At 40.0% G+C, this 16,573-nt stretch overlaps 2 pseudogenes; both read left to right on the plus strand.

Moving 5' to 3' along the window:
- The first annotated feature begins 7,497 nt into the window (after window positions 1-7,497).
- On the plus strand, window positions 7,498-7,616 carry LOC112483003 (annotated as a pseudogene).
- Window positions 7,617-11,732: 4,116 nt separating this feature from the next.
- On the plus strand, window positions 11,733-11,932 carry LOC112482966 (annotated as a pseudogene).
- Window positions 11,933-16,573: the final 4,641 nt, after the last annotated feature.

Genomic DNA, 16,573 nt, shown 5'->3' on the forward strand with positions numbered 1-16,573 from the left:
AATACAGAGGACCTGTTACAATGGTATAGGATGAGCTGAAAAGGCAAGCAGAGAACAAGGAGTCAACTCAGAATTAGCAACAGCAGTAGGAGGTGTCCAAAGTGGGAGGGACTAAAGGAGGAGGTGTGTTATCAGAGCTTGGAAGAAGGGGTCCCTTGGCAGAAACTAGAATGGTGAAGATAGGATGTCCTCTCTCTGAAGACTGAAAAGAGTTATGGCCATTGCCAGTGGCATTGCTTCAAGCAGAGAGGGAGGCAGAGAAATGCTCTGGCCTTTCCTTTCTCTTACCAGAACCTTCTATTGCCAAACCTGGCAGGAAGCCAATTGGAAAGTGATCCTGGGATATGTCTTTTGCAAGAGTCACCGGATGTGATGCACACAGGGGAGCTGTAGGGATGTAAAAGCAAACATGCACATTTCCAGCACAGGCTCTGTGCTAGGAACTGGGGATATAAAAATCAAATCAGACAATCACAGCCACAAAATATCCATAGCTATACAAATAGTTACAGGCAGTGTGGTAAGTGATCAAGGGAGATGTGCAGTCTAGCAGAGTGCTGAGAAGGGCATCCAGATCAGCCTGCTTGGGGTGTGGGGAGAGGGAGGGGGAAGGTAGCAGATTAAGTAATGGTTTTTGGAGGAGGTGATGTGTGAGCCGAAACTTGAAGAATGAATCCGAGTTAATCAGATGAAAAGGAAGGTGGGCTTGGGAAGGCCATTTCAGGGTAGAGTTTGCTTGAAGTCAAGGGACTGAGAAATATCGTCACTAATCATATACTTTCTTCATAAAGAATCCTTGATGGTTGCCTCTCCACGTGGTACAAAGCCCTGCTCACTCTCCAGCCTTGGCCCCACCTCTAGTACGCCCCACCTCCCCCAGCTCCAGGAACCTTGCACTTTTCTCTGCACATGTAGGGCTCATGATTTCACCCTCAGTGCTTTTGCACAAGCCTTTCCCTCTTGTTTCCTGGCAAGATTCAGCTCAAACGTCAGCTGCTCTATGAACTTTTCTGACCTCCCTAGACAAAGTTATGCTCCCATCAGACCTATGCAAAGTACCTTTACACATGCACTCATGGATTTGTTTCTATAGCACACTACCTCAGGGAACTGTGAGTAGGTCCTTACAAGTAAGAAGCTTAAGATCTGCGTATTTCCATTACATACCCTTAGTGCCTGCAAAGCACCTGGCACAAAATTGGCTCTCAAAAAACTGGGAGAAAGTGGAGAAAAGGGGAAAGAAGGAAAGAAGCAGCCAAGGTACATTGATTTCAAGTCACAGCATTGATACTCTTTAAAGTACTCATGTCTGTGTTGAACCTCAGAGAATTTTTTAAGGTTTCATTGGGCCATAAACATACCACACTTTGGTGGCTATAAATTTCATTTGCAAAGCAAAATTCAGTGATGTGGAAATGTCGTATGGGTTTTTTTTCAAGGTTGTATTGCATTTCAGAATCTATGCCCATAATGAACTCATCCTCGGGAAGATGAATTAATTGTCTGGTATTCTCCCTTGTCCACCCGCCACCAGCAAGGCTCTAAGATTTCACTGCACACAATACACATCTACTTCTAAGACTTCAGAGGGTATTTCTGTTTATTTGCTTTTCTTGCAAAACACTCAGATTAGCTATCAAAATTGCAGATAAATCTAAGGCAAATAACTTACAAGAAAGGCAAGGGTGGATCACTGAAAAATTATTACCTGATTTGTCCCAGGTTGCCTCTGTCTCAATCACATTCTCCAGCTCAGCTTGACATAGCTTCAGAGTTGTTCAGCAAATGCCCCTAATGTCCACCAATAGGGTGTCAGCCAACTGAATTGTGGTGCAACCACACGATTTAACACTCTGCAGACATTAAAAGTGATGTAAAAACTCCACGTTTATTGGCATGGAAGAATAGTTTTCTTATCTCTAGGTTGATACATACATGGTCCTTTATGCAGAAAAAAAAGGATCTGAAATATGTAAACCAAAATATTTATTATTTTATTTCTGTAATTTTCAAAAACTTTTTAAAATGAACTCAAATTGTGCAAAGGTACTAATTTCACACATTTAAACCCAATCATAGCAAAAGGATTAAATATATATAGTTAGTTTATCATGGGTCATACTTATATTACAAGGTATTATATTACAAGGTAGGTTTTACAAGGTCGAAAAGGCATAGATTCACCAGCTTTGTCACCTGGCAACATGCCACACCTATTACAAGAATTAGCTCAATTGCTCCACTTCTGGAGACTCTTCCTGCTCAAATATGTATAAAATGCCATTTCCGAGCTATTCCCTCAGTCCAGAGGTGTGTCCTCCTCTCCCCATTCCACAATTCCTATATGGTATAGTAATGGTTTTCACATAGTACACTCTGAACCCTTGTGAGAGGGTGTCTCAGAAACTTGTCCCCAGGTCTACTTCACACATTGTATAAATGAATGACCCAACATATTGATGTGTGATGTTGAGCACGTCATTGCCCTTCTATAAACCTCAGTGTCTTCATGATTAAAATGGGGATCAGTGTGCACATCTGAGGGTTGCCGTAAGTGTGCACTGCAGAGCGTAATGGGAGATCAGGGGGTCCACAGCGTGCCATTTCTTCTTCCAGCCCGTGCTCTGGCTGTTCACTAATGAGACAGAAAGTTCCACTAAAAAATCACTTTGTCCAAGCAGTAAAGAGAAGTCCTGTGTCCTGTATGAGGTGCTCAAGGTCACAAAGAACAACATATAAACCTTACAGTATGTGCTCTTATTTTATCAGTTTATGTGAGAATATGGTAGTCCTCCAACTACCAGCTATCCTACAAGGTCCTCAGCAGAAGGTTGTCTAAACAGAGCCAAACCTTGGCCTTCCAGAACCAGGATGGACATGGTATAGAGAACTGAGTTCTCCATAGCTATGGTTTTGAGCAACACAACTATTTTATTTTTATTATTTTGAATGGATGACCTCTAAACTATGTAGTCAATGACCATAACACTGCAAACAGAGTTTTATAACTATTTTGTGTCAAATTAGGCTCACTATGTTTGCTTTTTAGGTCTTAATTTCATATTACAAATAGTAATGATAGCTAACATTTACTTTTGTTTACTATGTTGTAGACACCATTTTTAATATTGTACATGTATTTGCTCATTAAATCTTCATGATTACAGAAAATACCTGCCCTTATTATCTCCATTTTCTATATGAGGAAACTGTGACCCAGAGAGTTTAGGTGAGGTGCTCAAAGTCACAAAGCACAACACATAAACCCTAGAAACATTGTTCTGGAGCCCACATGCTTGACGCTACACCACAGATGCCCAGACAACACTACCCAAAGAAGAGTGAGTGGTAGAAAAAAGAGCTGGGTAGGGACTGTGCATTCATTTTTATTGCATTATGAAATGAACACATACATATCGTAGAACATACTGAAAGTTAAAGGGAAATAAGAAGGGATTCTCAATCCAGCAACCAGTGTAAATACTCCTTATTTACTCATGATATCCAGTAGAATAATGAAGCTATTATGAATATCAGTGAAGCCATAAATTGATGTTTGGGTGATAGTAAAGCAAATGTGACAAGAGGCTATTGTTGAGGAAAGGGTCTAAAAGGTGGATTAAAATTTTAGCCAGACTGCACTAAATAAGGATTGTGTGACTCATTGTCCCCTCCCAGAGGCATCATGCAGGGGTCCTGGCCCACCCCCATGTGTGCATTTATGATTATCCTTGAAATGCCCTGAAGTTCTCTCTGCTTCTCTCCTTGCATGCTGAGAATTCTCTTGCAGAGTCTGCGTGACGTACTTTTACACTGAGCTGCAGGTGCTTCAAAGTGCTCTCAAATGTGGATGAGGATATACAAAGCCTCTAGGAATAGTCAAAGCCAATATAAGCAGTGCAGTAATCACTCCTCACTCTGCATTCAAGACTTCTCACTGTTTCTCAAGCTGCCATTCATTCATTTATTCATTCATTCATACAATGAATATTTATTAAGCAGCTACTGTGTACTAGACCCTCAGCCCTCAAGGACTCAAGCCCTAATGTAAGAGCAAAATATTAAAATGGTATTACATTGATAGTTGTACAGATGTAAGCTGTGAAGGAAGAAAAGAGTCAACCGTGAGAAAGACTTGCAGAGGAGCCAATTTAGATGAGAAGGGTAAGACCCCAAGAATGACAAATTAGATAGGGAAAAAATGGAAGTTACTGCAGATCGAGTAATAGCAAAAAGGCCTGAAATCTTTGTAGATCTGGACCACCTCCATGGCTACTGAGAAGTCAGGGAACTTGTCAAGAAATGTGTCTAGAACAACAGGCAGGGGCAGGAGCCAGATTGGGGATGGCGTGGGACCACTGACAGGACTTGAGATTTTCTTCTAACTGCAGTGAGCAGTCAGTGAAAGGATGTGAGCAAGGAAGTAACATGAGAAGGAAAACTCCATCCTTGCTCTCAAGGAATTCACAATGTTATGATTAGATGATTATGAGCTCCAAAACTTTAATTCAGCCTTAGTTAAAATGACAGATCACACTAATATTTTACTGAAGACTTAATCATGTTGATAACTACTTTAGAATTCCAAGTTCTCTTCTGGCTATTCCTCTTCTAAGTAAAGATGAGAATGATCAGATTAGGGAATGTTTATGTCATGGGATTACGGGAGCAAAATGAACAGAATACACTGACTTAATGGGGAAAGGTTTTCCTTAAATTTAAATGGATATGGGTTGCTTTTTATTATTATAAATTACAATTTCTTTCTTCAGTATTTACTAGCAAGAATCAAGAAGCTTCATGATTTACTACATTCACTACAAAGTCTTTATTTTTCACAACAATTGCATTTTTGATATTTTACATTATCTTTGTTTTGTCAGCCTGATGGTCCTTGGTGCTAATTCACTGCCAACAGGAATCCCCAATTTAGGGTGTGGTGAAGACGGAAACTATTCAGTGAAAACAGCTCAATTGTGATACAGCTCAGTTATGAAGCAGCACATCTCACTATGTGGCTGTGAGGGGTGTCTGGGGCAAGGGCTCTCTCACAGGCACTCTGCCAGCCAGAGGGGACCTAACCCATATAGACAGAAGTCCCTGCCCTGGTTCCTGATTGGCCTGTCTTTATGCAAATGAGGATTCCAATCCTTGCAGTTTGATTGGTGAAATTGCTGATGGGGATATAGATGCACAGCTCCAATTGGTGGTGAAAGTCTCAGTCCTATTGGTTGAAACAGGATTCTAGGAGCTCCTTTATAAGGGCTGGCTAAGATGGCAGAAACACAGTGCAGGAAAGCAGTTCAGTGCAGGAGGCAGGCAAGTTCATGCAGGCTTCCCCCTGAAGGGCAGTTTCAGCACGAGGCCCCTGTGTATAAATGGCTGTTAGGCTCTGTTTTTCAAATTTTGAGCCCAGCTAGCCACTAGAAAATGTTTTTAGTAGGTATCTTCTTTCTCAGGGTCCAGTTTTCTTAATCCATGGGCTAAATTGGGCCTGCCCGCTGTTTTACATGGCCTATGTATTAACCATGCCTTTTATTTTCTATAGTCTGATGCTTTGACATTTGGGATCTTGATGACCCTGAAGGAACTGCCCCTCCCAGAGTTATCCAATTCCTAGAGATAGTTAACAAATGGGTGTTCTTTTCAAATTCACACAAACCGACCAATCCAGAGTCCACCTCCTCCTCCTTTTATTCAGCTCTCACACTCTAGGCTACTAACTACCTGTCCTAAACGCACAGGGCTAGGTAGCAAACCACCAGGGACAGGTTCTATGCCCCAGAGCCTGCTGAAATTATGCAAACCAGCTCATCCAAAGCCTGCTTACCCTGCCTTGCCCATTTCTTTCTGAAGAAACTACAGTAGAGGCTCTTCCTCAGGCTCTCTCCTCACCCTCTTTTCCTCCCAACTACCCTGATGCTTCCCTGATTGTCCCCTCCTCCCCTCCCCTCCCATGGTGTGGTGGGCCCTCTTCTCTTGAGAACTGTGAGTAACAAACTATCTTTTCAATGGTAATCATCTCCTGATGTGCAGGCATTACTAGATCTCAAATTTTCTATTAATACAGTATATTTTAAAATGCCATGAGCTAAGAATGGCTTTATATTCTTAAATGGTTGAAAGAATCAAAAGAAAAATAACATTTCATGACACATGAAAATCATATGAAATTCAAATTATATTGGAACCCAGCCATACTCAATCCTTCACATGTTGTCTATGGCTGCTTTTATCCTATCATAGCAGAGTTGAGTAGTTGTGATGGAAATCTTATAGCCCACAAAACCTAAAATATTTAATATCTTTAAAGACATATCTTGTTTTATTGTTTTGCTTTATAGCGCCTCACAAATGTTGCCCTTTTTTTTTTCTTAATGAAGACAAGACCTTACATCAGCAAAAAAATTATGATTCGTTTTATTGCGATACTAGCTTTATTGCAGTGGTCTGGAGCTGAACCCATACTATCTCTGAGGTATGCTTATAGTTTGTGACCTCTGCCATAACCTATAGAACATGATAGTTATTTTATTTGATCATTGAAGCTATACACTTGTGTAAATCCACTCATTGTTCTCTATGTATGTTATAGACCTGGTTGCAGTGTGAAAGCTTCAGAACCTCTGAAGCTTTCTCCCTAGGGTCTAGTCCATAACTGAATTTCCAGTGTTTTATTTTTTAAAAAATGATCCTCAGTAAGAACATTTTACATTACGACTCAGAACACCCACATGGATAACAGAAACAAATTTGATGAACATTACTCATCTGTATTACTACTCATCAAAGTGTGTCGTTTTGATGGTTTCTGCTTTTTCTTTCATTTTTAAAATGTACTGCTTACAATCTACTGTTTACACCACCCATTTGTGAGTCAATATGCACATTTTAATAAACATCACAAAACCAGCAGATTCAAATCTAAACACAAAATGTTTCTCTTCTGCACAGTCTACTGAGGAAGACAAATATAGCAACAGATAATAGCAATAAAGCACAAATGACATAATACAGATTTAAAAGAATGCTCTACAAGCAAACAAGAAAAAGAGCTCATTTTCTTTCATGGAGTTGTTGGATAGGGTTTCATAGAACACGTAAGGTTTGAACTGAGTTTTGAGGGATGGTCAGGAAATCCTTGGTAGAGAAACAAGAGAAAGGTGGGATCACTCCATGTCAGAAAGAAATGCTCTATAACGGAACCTTCATGTGACTGAGGACTATCTTACTCAATTGTTTATTTCCAGTTCCTAGCATGTCACTAAGTGTTTGTTATGGGTTCATGCAGTAATTACCCCCAGGACCTTCTTAAGCCCAACCCTATCTACCACTTTTCACCACTTTTCTATCAGGCTCGTTAATTTTTTTTTTTTTTTTTTAGTTCAAGCAACTAACTTTTATTGAGGGTATACTGTGAGTAATGTTTGAAATCAAAATCCCAAGTTTGTGTCTACTGCTCTATTGGCCAGGTTTAGTTCTTAAGAAATTCATCCAGTCTACAGCCATGCTACCCTGAAGAAGCCCAATCCCATCTGATCTCTGAAGCTAAGCAGGGTCGGGCCTGGTTAGTACTTGGATGGGAGACCTCCTAGGAAGATCAGGTGTTGTAGGCGTAAAAAATAAAAAATAAGGGATTGTAAGCTGACAAGGTCCTTGCAATCTGTTAGGTCACTTAAAAAAAAAGAAGGAAGGAAGGAAGGAAGGAAGGAAGGAAGGAAGGAAAGAAGGAAAGAAGAAAGAAAGAAAGGCTTTCCCTTATGGCACAACTTAAAAATCAATAACTTATTTAATTGTGCAGATAGAGTTCCCTTTCCTTCTAGTTCTAGGCCTCTGTCTGTCAATCTCACCCATATTGGACAAATCTAATGTTCATACTACCCTCTACCATTTTAGTGGTGTATTATGGGAGTGATGGAGGGTGAGAATGGGTACAAGAATAAGGGAATGTCTTGTTAGTAAAGAATTTTTTAAAAAATAATAAAACCAACTAAAAGTTAGTCTGATTTCTATTATCGCCATACACCAGCAATTCTAAATGATATCAGTAATAAAATACTCCTCCCTACTGAGCCTGCTCCACTGTCATCTTTGCCCACCTCCCCTCCCCACTCCCACCAAATCGGCTCTGCTCCATTTAGGAACCCCAAATGGGCAGGCACCTTGAAATGTCTATCTTTCTCATCATTTCTGCCAGGGAGTTTATTTTTCCAAGCTTAGAGAATTCCCTCCTTCCTGGCATTCTTTCTTCCCTTGGCTTCCATGTTACCACTCCCACCCGTTTTTTCTCCATTAGCCTCTACTTGTACTTCCTTTGCCTCCTTCCAAAATTGTCCCTCCCCTTCCCTGAACTAGGCAGGAGGCAGGCATGGTTAGTTTATTCTAAAAAGCTAGTTATATGAGCAACTCTTGCCCAAACTTTGCCATGAGAATGCAGCTGGTGGAAAAATAGAAAAACATCATGTTCCAGAGAGGGTTTCTAATCTTAGAAAGAGAATTGTGTCCTAAATGAGAAAAGCAAGACAAAGAGTGAGGGGCAGGCAAGGCTGGTCATAGTGATGTGAGTGAAGCCAACGCTCTTGAGGTCTGTTGTAGAAATGTCCCACACTATTGAAAGGGCTAGCAGGCTACAGGAGGGAAATAACCCACTTCTTTGGGCACTCCACTGAGAGAGAGAAGAATAACATCACAAGAAAAGATAAAAATCAAAGAAAATGAGGGTATTTTACGTAGGTATTAGGAAACTACTTGAAAACTTTAGGGATGAGGAGTCCTTATGAAAGTACAAGATCCAGAAACCATGAAGGAAAAGATTGCTATAAAGTAAGATCTCACTTAATGTCTTCAGTAGGTTCTAGGACTTTAGTGAAACTATGTCTAATAGAACCAGTTTTATCACAGGCTAATGATATAAACAAGAGTTAAGTTCATACTGCATCTCATCGATATTATAATGAATGAACATTGAACAAAATGATGTTATTTGAGGAACTACTATTTTTTAAAACATGTATGATAAAAAGTCATCATAAAGAAAATCAGATCAAAACAAAAAACAACAGAGTGGACAAAATACTTTTAACACATATAATAGACAAATAGGGTAGTATATCTCATATATGAAGAAAGCTTACAAACTTCTTAAAAACAGACTAAGAAAATGGGCAAAGAATGTGAACTGATACAAGAAGAAATGCAAATGACTAATAAACTACAAAAAGAAACTCAGTCTTACCCATAGGAAACTGAAATATCATTTTCACACCTGAGATCGGCAACATTTTTAAATTTTTTAATTAAAAAAATTTTAAAGCATTAACAAGCAGAACCAGCAAAGAAGAAGGAAACAGAAATGCTTACACATTGTTGGTGGGTGAATTGCTATAATACTATGAAAGATATTCTGACAATTTCCAATAAAATTACAAATCCATATACCTGTTGGCCTAGAAATCTCATTTTAAGGATTTATCCGATAAATACAAAACAAGCAATATTTAGATTCAAACTCATCATTGATTTTTGAGGAAAAAAAAAAAAAGGTAAAATTTTCAAAGAGAAAAAAAATTTTTTCACTTATACTTGCCCAGGAGATGACCAAACTGAATATCATATTTCATCACAACTGGTTGATAAAAAACCATGGACTTAAATGACCCTGGGAGGACAGACCCTAACAGATCTATTGGAAGACATTTCCTGACCAGTGAACAATGAAACAGACATATTTAACCTTTAATTAGCATAACCACTCAGAAACTTTCTAACTGTTCCCCATCTGTAAATTCCTTAGTAAATTTTTTATTTGGTGTGTGCCCCTTGCCTGGAAATTTAATGAACTTTGTATTTTTAAGTGGTTGGGAGGTTTTTATTTTCTTCTTTCATAGAATAAATGACACAGATGAGTGACGGTTTGGACATATCGAGTTCCAGGGCTCATAGGACGAATCCTGCAAAGAGGCTGGACAGCAGTTGCAGGCCTGTATCTGAAGCTGGGCTGAGGTTTCTGGGATGAAGAAATAGATCAAGAGGCCATCAACAAAGAGGTGCTCAGTGGAGCCACAGATAAGAGTAGGATTCTAGCTAAGTGAAATTTGTCGTTGGAACCGATAAGGCTTCAGTGGAAGCCCTGGGGGATTCTCTAAAAGATACTGAAGCTGCAAGTATAAAAAGATGTACGATCCTTTGTCTATGTTCGTTCTTTACTTGTAGTCAGCCTCCAGTGCCCAGTGCTTCCTGTTGCTTATAGTTTCAAACGAATATGGTGTTTCCTTCTACATCTGTGATTCATTTTCCAGACCCTATTCAGTACATAAGGGAGCCACGTGGCCATCTCATGCTAGAATAAGCATAGATGTTCCAGGAGTCTCCCCATTAACTAGCACTACTGTGCAGTATTGATAAGAAAACAAGACTTGTCTGTGTTTCAGGGAGGTGTCTCAGTCCTCGGATTCATGTAAAAGAAATATAGCTTCATCTACATTTAACTCAATTTTCTATCTGGAGCCCCACCACCATTAGCATTGCTGCTGTTCCATAAGAAAAGTGGAAAATTAATCCAGTATCTTATGGTTCATCCCCACCCTGCTTCACAGCTCTCTGCCTCCTCTGTGCCATTGTTGAGAATTAACTATCAAATACTCTCAGAAATGTTACTGGCTGCTCACTGGCTGCAGGTCCCCAAAGATCTCTCTGGGGCTCTGTCGTCCTTTGCTCTCCCCAAGAACTCTACCCAGGTAATACCATGGTTCCTTCCATGCATGGGTCCTTTCCTCAGGACCCCTGCGGCTTGGGAATTGCTGAGAGGTTGTGGCTATTCCTTTCTGGAAGCTTTTTAACTCTTCAGACTTCAACACCAGACTTCCTCTCAACCCCACCCCACCCAAGGAAACTCTTAATTATGATTTTAGACTCAAAGGTATTCCCACTATTGTGATGTTTATCTCAGAGACATCTCATTTAATCTCCTTAGTAAGTTTGGGCCAAGACAGAGACTAGCAGGCTGTTTTTTTTCTGCTATTGCTCTCCTCCCCTGAGACAATTACCTTAAACTGGCCCAAATTCTTGGGTGGAAGTGGTAGTTCAGAAAAAAAAGGGGGGGTGTGGAAATATGCAAGAGGAAAAAAAAACATTAATATTTCAAAATATCATTCTAATACTAGCATTTATTTATATTTTCTCAGAAGTGGGCCTTATATCCAACTCAGATCCTTTCATTGTACCTGAGACTCATCAACTACTCACTCAGCACCTCCACTTGGATATAGAAGAAACAGAATGATACAACATAATTTTTGCTGTTTTGAGCATTAAAAATCTCCATTGACACTGAATTCTTAACAGAAAGGAGGATCAGAAATAACCTCAGATCTACACATAAGCCATACCTAGTTTACTCCAGCAGCAGTAGCACCAAGTCTCTGATATCTCCTCACCACAGAGAGGAGCCCTGTGGCATGCTGAGGAGCTCAGGGCTGGGGTCCGGTTGTCACTGAATGATAGCGGCTTCCTAGTGGTAGCTGGGTGGTACCCTGCTAATTAGGAACTTTGTGATGTAAACTTTAAGAAATAATCCTTAATAGAGTCTAAAGTGCTTTGTTAAATTTGTGGGATGTAATTATAATAAATACGTTTTTCTAAAGGACAGAGGGAGTGTGAAGTGAGAGAAATCTCTCCATCAACAAAATAATAGTAGATTTCCCAGGCCCCACAGTAGCAAATGGCAGATGCTGAAAACTACACTTTTGGGAACCATTTTTATAGTATGTTACCAGAGAAGTGTTTCTGAATAGTATAGGACATAAGAGACCCTGATGAGCTGCAGCGCTCACTTCTGCGGTGTGAAGTTGGTCAGTGGTGCCACCTGGCGGACGTACTGCTTGCCATTGAAGATAGTTCTTTTCCTCAGGAGGGAAGGGACACAAGCTGAGGGACTCCTTTCTGATGTTATTGCTTACATTTTGTTCTTCATTTTCACGGTTTGTTCCTTTGTCAGTCAAGGAAAGGGGGTAACATCTGGTTGTATCCTTTTATTTCAATTTCCTTATGACAATATCAAGGGCTTATTTTGTAATAAAACTCTTAAAAAGCTAAATTAAAGGATTAACTCTTTCATTGCTACTCTTTACCAACAATTTCCTTTATCAGGTAAAGCAGTTATTTTCTGTTTATTTTTATATAAGAGTATATAATACTGTTTTATTTTCGGACCTATATCTTCTCACCAAATATCCATGTCAGTACATATGTATGTAATTACTTTTAAAAAATCTGTTGTATAGTATTTTAAGATAGAAAAAAAACTGTAGTATACTTAGCCATTGATGTGCCATTCTGTATTTTGCCATCATATTTCTTTCGATTTCTCACTGTTACAAGCAGTACTGAGATGAACATTTTTATGTGTCTTGTGCATATGTGCATTGCGAACAGATAAGATGTGGAATTATTGAGTCAAAGAGTATGTTTAAGTTCTAAGATACTGCCAAATTTCCTTTCAATTCAGCACTCAAAGTTTATACTCTGTCAACAGTGTGTGGAGTAAATATCTTGTATCCATCCATATTCTCCCTCTCTCTCTCTCTCTCGCAATTTAGAGAGGGGAAATAATTTTATCATGGCTCTAGTTTTAATTCCCTGGATTACTAAGTACATGGAAACTCTTCATATTTAATGGCCGTTCATATTATTTTCTTCTGTGAATACCTATTAATATGTTTTACACAGTTAAATATTGAATTATATGCTTTTCTTTTCCCTATGTATGAGTTCTTTCTGTATTTCATATGTATGAGTTTTCTGTATATTAGTCCTTGGTCGTACTACTCAGTCTTTAATTCTGTTTATGGTGTCTTGTGTTATTCAGGAGTTATTAATATTGATAAAATCAGGTTTATTGATCTCGCTCTTGTTTTTTTTCTTTTTGTTTCAAGATGATTTAAAATACTTTTAAAAAATTTATTTTATAACTGGAAGTCTGTACCTTTTGACTCTCTCCCCCTAATTCCCTACCCTCCACCCTGCTCGAGTGCAAAGATGGTGCCCACCAATCCTGACCTGGAGAGTGTTCCAGCAGGCTCTTAGATGTATGTATTTAACTAGATGTCCACCTCTCAGGCTGACACTCTAATATAAACAAATGAGCCTCTTCCACTTAAAGTCTGAGCTCCATTGGCTGCTTCTGTCCTGGGTCCTGGAGTGGGTAAGTCTCAGCACGTGAGCACTTTGAGAGCTAATTCTCAGATTGCTACAGTCTTGTGGATCTTGTGGCTGGGAGTCCTGTTGGTTTCCAAAACCAGATGTTTTGAAGGTTCGTCTCTCTGGTGCAGATCTTAGAAGTTGGAGCTTGAACCCTTCACTCCTCAGGAATTGATATTCAGGTTTTGAGTTCCCTCTAGATTACGGATCCCCATACTGTGGGGGGAGGTGGGGTATGGGGGGGGGTGGTTAAGGTTTATGGCAAGATCATATCCCATCCTTTCTTACCTACTTCAATGTGGTTTTCTTCTCACTGGCCCAATGTATAGTCAGCCTTTAGGTTTTTTTAGAGGAAATTGTTCTAAATGTAGCTGTAGACTCAATGTGTCTATAGGAGGAGGTGAGTTCAGTTCTGGTTCTTGAACCAGAACCATCAAAAGGTACATACCTTTTATATTTTCTTCTATGACTTTATAATTTTTATATTAATATTTTTAATGATCAGGAACATACTTCTATAATTGGTTGAGGATCTACCCCAACCTTTTCCCATACGTATGGACCCAACCTGTTGAATAGTTTACCTTTCTGAACTGATCTGAATAGCCACCTTTTTCATATAATAAACATCAATATATATATAAGGGTTTCCAGGTCAGAAGAGATATTCTGGCTAGAGATGCAAGTTTGAGAGAAATTGGCATTTACATGACATTTGGAGCTTGCAAGTCTCCTGAGAATAATGTGTAGAGTAAGAAAAAAAATAAAGGAGATTGAATTTACAATTGAAGAAGGACAAGGCGTGGACAGAGATGCAATGTCTACTGCATCTAAGCCCCTTGGAGGAGCCACATTCCTATTTTAGGAGGGTATACAAGTCCCATCAAGAGCACAGGATCCTGACTCCAGATTAGGTCACCCTTGATCGTTCCCGAGGCTCTACTTTGCCCCTTGCTATCACTGGGTGTCTGACAAGCAATAAACTCCTTTCTAGCACCACGTGTGGGAGGAGAGATTGGTTACTGCACCTAGGGGGCACTACTGACATTTCATGCATGCAGGCAATGGATGCTAAAAATCTTAGGATGCTGGAAGCATTTTGTACAAATGCACAATTTCCTTTGCCGAAATGCCAGTAGCATCTCCTTTGAGAAACTCTGGAAGAGAGATCGGTAAGGAAGCGATTGCAAATCTACGGAAGACATGATGAAGACTTGAGCCAGAGCAGTGGCAAAGGATCCAGAGGAGGGGATGGATATAAAAAGTATTTATGAAGTAAAATCCACAAGACCAGGGTAAGTAAGAGGGAGGAGTAAATGAAGATTCCCAAGATTGTAATTTGGGCAGCTGGTGGCTCAGGATTTCATCTGTTAAGATAGAAATACAAGAGCAGATCTGGATAGGAAGGAAACAATTAATTCAGTTTGGAATATGGCAAGTTTGAGGTCCCTGTGGGAGATTGTGGGGGGCGCAGTGCCCAGCAGGTCAAAAGTCTCTGGATATATAAGAAATAGGTAAGAGAAAAATCCCACAGAAGATGCTGAGAGGGAACAGCCAGGTTTGAGAACCACTCACGGCCTGCCTACACATCCACATGGATAACTAGCATCTGTGGGAAATGTCCCAGTAACACACACAGACCACTGGTCACCCCAGGCCAGCCATGTTTCTGCAGTGAAAGCTGCTTATGGTTTTGACGATCCACCATGCAGCTAGTTTGGGGCTGACTCTAACTCTCAGTGTGTGTGCTGCCAGGCTCCTGGCTGTACCAGACATGGCGGGCCCTTCCTGCTGTGAGCTGAACGAAACCTTGTCTAGTGCAAATTCAATAACACTGGAACCTTCTTCATAGCTTCTGTCTCTCTTGGAGGAAACAGCAAAGGGAGGAAAGCGAGTTAAACCAAATAATCATCAGTTCTATCTCATGTGCATGGACGGCTGCAGGGGGGCATTGAGACCACAAACCCCTCTCACTTATCTCCAACTAGGAGATAAGTTTGATGTAGATTGTAATTCTTGTCAATGTCATATAAAGTCCTCAACAAACACAGCTTGAAGTTCCCCTAACTTACAGATTGCTATATCTAACTCCTGCAACACGAACCTGGGGCTTCTACTAATCCCATCCTTGTTGCTTTGTAGACCTCACATTCTTGTCCATAATCCTTTCTGGGAAGCACTAGCAATGCTGAGCCCAAGGAGGAAGGATTCTCAGAACATCCTCTCAGCTGAAAGAGACTGGCCAGTAGCTGGCTCTCAAGCCTTGATTTGCAGATTAGAAATGTGCCCACCTCTGAGTTCCTAAGAAATACTACTCAATGTTATTCAGGAAGATAATTTATTTGTTCATTTCTTTCATTTCTGCTCACTTGTTCTTCTGATTGAGGGTTTCCTTTCTGCTGGCTTCAGCCCACTCTAGCTTTCTCCTTTACATGGCCTTTGTTCATAGCCTCCCATCTTAAGTGAAGTTTATATTGACTCCAAAGACTTATCTTTTCTTTCCCACTGCAGTTAACTATTCTTTCTCCAACTTCAAATCAGGGTGCAGATCCAGGATTTAAGACACGTCTTTGCTGGCCAATCAAAGAGGGCTTTCCAAAGTGGGTGGCGCTTATACTGAGTGGGTCAGATTAGACCACTTCCAGCACTCACATTTATTTCTAAATATCTTTGCTCAGTTTTCAAAATGCAGCTCTCTCCCCACTTGCATCAAATTCTCCTGGGGCACCTGTTAAAACTGCAAATTCCTGCACTTCACCCCGGACCATTCTACTTAATCTCTGAGGGTGGGGCTTAGAAATCTCCAGGTTAAACAAACACTCAAATTGATTCTTAAGTACATAAGATTTGAGAACCACTGAGAATTTTGATAATAAATAAACATTGGGTCTTATTTAATTCAGCCTCAAAATATCTGAGTAGTGCAATGCAAGGTATTGGTTTTTCTTTTCGTTTCTTTCTTTTTAACCAGCAAAAAAAAAAAAAAAAAGCACTTGTTTGAATGTAATCTCAGCCAGATGCTCAGGAGCAGTGTGGAGCTGCTTTGGCAGATGTGGGAAGGGGTAAGGATTGGCCTTCAGCAAACTTTCTCTCTTTCCTGCCCTGAAAAGCACAGATTTGGAAATTTGATAGACCTGGTTTGAATCAAACACTCATTTAGCTAAGTGAAAGTGACTTTCAATAAGTTATTAAACTCAGTATTCTTTCCACAAACCGGGAGCAATAACACCTAACACAGAGTTTTTGTTAGCTCGGTCTTGACCGGAAGGCACTCCGTTAGTTGGCTGGTGCTGAGGCCCTAGGAGGAAAGGGTAGGGTGTAGGTTTAATTAATTACAGTTTAGTTAGAGTTCTGCCATTTCAAAAATTTGTTCATT

Source organism: Pteropus alecto, unplaced genomic scaffold, assembly GCF_000325575.1.
Source record: "Pteropus alecto unplaced genomic scaffold, ASM32557v1 scaffold100, whole genome shotgun sequence".
NCBI classification, from domain to species: Eukaryota; Metazoa; Chordata; class Mammalia; order Chiroptera; family Pteropodidae; genus Pteropus; species Pteropus alecto.